Raw genomic sequence first — 3,301 nt, 5'->3', positions numbered from 1 at the left:
AATTTTATTTACCTATTTGCCCAGTTATAGATGAAAATGTTGCTTGCAATTAACACATATGTGCAGGAAAAAAAAAAATGTCTTTATACATATCCTTTAATGTGCCTGTGCAAGCGTTTCTCTAGATGAGATATTCCCCAGGAGAAATGTTACAGGATCTTGGGCTATAAACAACTTTAATTTCACTTAATAGCAGAAGATTGCACTCTATAATAACTTCCCAAGTTCATGCTTTCATTTCACATCCTTGTAAACATTGGCTTTCCAAAATTGCATTCTTTGTTTATATAATGGGTAGTAAGTGATTTCTCATTTTTTTGACTTTTATTTCTCTTATTTCTGATGAAGCAGAACATTTTTAATTATATTTATTGGCAAGTCTTATTTGCTTTTCCACAAAATATATATTTATATAATTTATTTATGTTTTGCTTGGGTTTTAAATTTTCTTCTTGTTGATTTTCAGTACTTCACCTCATATTCTGGATTTACATGTCAAATTTAAGTCCAGAGTTTTGCAATGTCTTTTAACAGTCCTCCACACATCTACAAAATTTATCTTTAAAAGAGATATGGTCAAATACACTAAATTCTCATTTTATAGTTTGTGATTTTTGATATGTTTAAGAAACTTTCCCTTTTTTTTTTTTGGAGTATCTTCATTTAGATTTTAAATAATCTGGGAAATACTTTTTCAAAAGTAATAAGTAAGGAAAGAACTTTATCTTTTTCTCATACTGTAAATAAGTTTTTCCGAAGTCATTTTTCTTACTAAATCTGTTTCCTGTACATTGCACAGATGGTATAGTAAGTTCACATTTCCACGGACTCAAGGCTCAGCATCCTAACAGTTGTGTTTCTGAAGACTTAGGCTGGTAGTGTTATTCTGTCCCTCTTTTCTCCCCTAATGAATTGGTAGTTGATTAGAAACTGAGGGAAATTTGTCCTTCAAAAGACATGCTCTTTGAGCTACTGTTTCTAATCAGCCATAACAACAGAAGAGAGAGAGCTCATGCCTTTCAAAAAAATCCCCATGGATCATATTACTCTACAGTTCTCCTTCACAGTGATTTACTTTACTCTCCCAAAGGTGTACCTAATTTCCTGGGAGGGTGAATACCATAGTAGAACAAATAAGTAATTGTTCAATAATGATTTTTGAATTAGATATCCGAAAACAGTAGATTGAACAAAAGACTTTTTCTTTAAAGATAAAAGTATTTTACCTGTTAAGACCTGGGTTTATATATCAAGGGTTAAGACTAGAAACAGTAAGGTTCATACTGTGAAGTCTTAGAAGAAGAGATACAGAATGCGATATAAAAGAAATCTCACCACATGGAGAACATGTGAGGGACCTGCAGATTTTTAACATCATTGCCAATAATTATAGCAGGAAATGGATAGGCCAAAAGGCAGCCCATTGCCTATCATTTCTATATACAAACAATACCTGTAGGGCTCAAGTCATTCCAGTTCAGGATTTGTTGTTAAACTTTACTTAGATCATATTAATGGTTTGATTAAATCACATGGGTGGAATCACTGAGTGGTCCCAGGGTAATTTGTCATACATAGTGTTATTCAAGACTACTTGGACTTGAAAGAATAGCTGCTGCCGCTTCATGTAAAATCAAAATTACACTAGGGTGAGGCCAGCTACACTATTTTCATCTCATAATTACGACTTGCTGCATCCTTTCTTTATTAGTCAAGGGATCGAATTTGACGTGTAGTCTGTGGGAGACTCAGGTGCTAGAGGAGATCAGTGGGGACGAATTTTCTCCTTTGATTCCTAGATCCAGGTTGGGCATTTCCTCCTCCCACGTGCACTTCCAGGCTCTAGAATGCATGCAAGTCCAGGGGTGCATTTATGCACTCCCTTATTCCCCTTTACTGTGGCTCCTCTCTGCAATTCTTGGTTCATTGGCCACCCCTGTGCTTAGCAGCCCCTCCTCCACAGACCCATATATAGTGTGACTTGGGTGCGGGTAGATATTCGAGAGTTATAAAAAATTGAGTCCTTCTCTTCTCTAAAATTCTCCAGCATACTCAACCTTTCTCCTAAAGCAGATGAGGGTAAGGATAAATAGAAGTGAAGAAGAATAAGAACATGTGGAAGGGAAGAGCAGCTTTGCTCCAGTAAACTAGATGCATTTATTTTCAGTTTCAAGGGGCTTTTGATCTCTTGATCTCTTTGGGGGCATAAGTTACCTCATTACTCAAGGTTGCTGGTTACAAATACAACTCTGTGTAAGGCATGGGTAACAAGTGGTCAAAGCCTTATATTCTTGACACACCTGGCAAGAATTGGAGGGAGTTCAGGGGCCATGACAAATTGATTCTTAAAAGGACAGAAGAAAATAAATGGGACATCATAGTTATTGATAAGTGAATATTGACTACATTTTAACCTTAAAAGCAGTAGAAAATACTGCAGATGAAAATGCTGATATTTTGAGTACATAAACATTTAACATTCTTGTATGTCAAAACTGCCTAACTAAATTAATAAATACAAACTATATGCAAGATGAAGACTTTAATAACTAATTTATTTAGAACTTATTCAAATTGGTAATGATAAGCCCCAGGAGCACAAAGATAAGTGGGTAAAAATATAAATGGATACTTGAAAAAGAGCAACTACAATGGCTAGAAATATTTGAAAATATTTCAATGTTAATTTCAAGCATACAATGAGTAATGATGTTTATCAATTTTTTTAAAGAAAATGCCCAGTGTTGGAGAGAGTTCTGGGAAAACACTTTTCTACAATGCCTTTGAGTAAAATCTTTCTGAAACTTGTCCATGTTTACCAGAAGCCTTAAAGTGATTACATCCCTTAGTGCAGAAATTCTTTTCAAGGAATCTACCCAGTGCTTCAGTTTAGACTAAGTATTACATGTACTATATGTATTTTTGCCACACTGAAATTCTGTTTGGCAAATGGAAAAAAAAAAATAGCTCCTAAAAATTTGAAAGCAAAATAAAGATTTATTGTCAAAAATATTAAATATTCTTATCAACAAAAAATAAAAGTTAAAAATTAAGAGAGCGGAGGAAACTTTGGGAGGTGATGAATATATTTATGACATAGATGGTAGTGATAATTTCATGTGTGTATGCTTGTCTCTAAGCTCATCAAATTGTATACATTAAATATATACAACTTTTGAATGTCAATATAACCTCAATAAAAGTGTTATTTAAAAATATCAATTCAGAAATTATACATAAGAAGAAAAATATTGAAAAAGGTTTAAATGATTATCATTGGAAAAATGGATTTTTAAAATAA

The sequence above is a fragment of the Pteropus vampyrus genome, unplaced genomic scaffold (genome assembly GCF_000151845.1).
Source record: "Pteropus vampyrus isolate Shadow unplaced genomic scaffold, Pvam_2.0 Scaffold107, whole genome shotgun sequence".
NCBI lineage: Eukaryota > Metazoa > Chordata > Mammalia > Chiroptera > Pteropodidae > Pteropus > Pteropus vampyrus.
Note: the sequence above shows the minus strand (reverse complement) of the source record.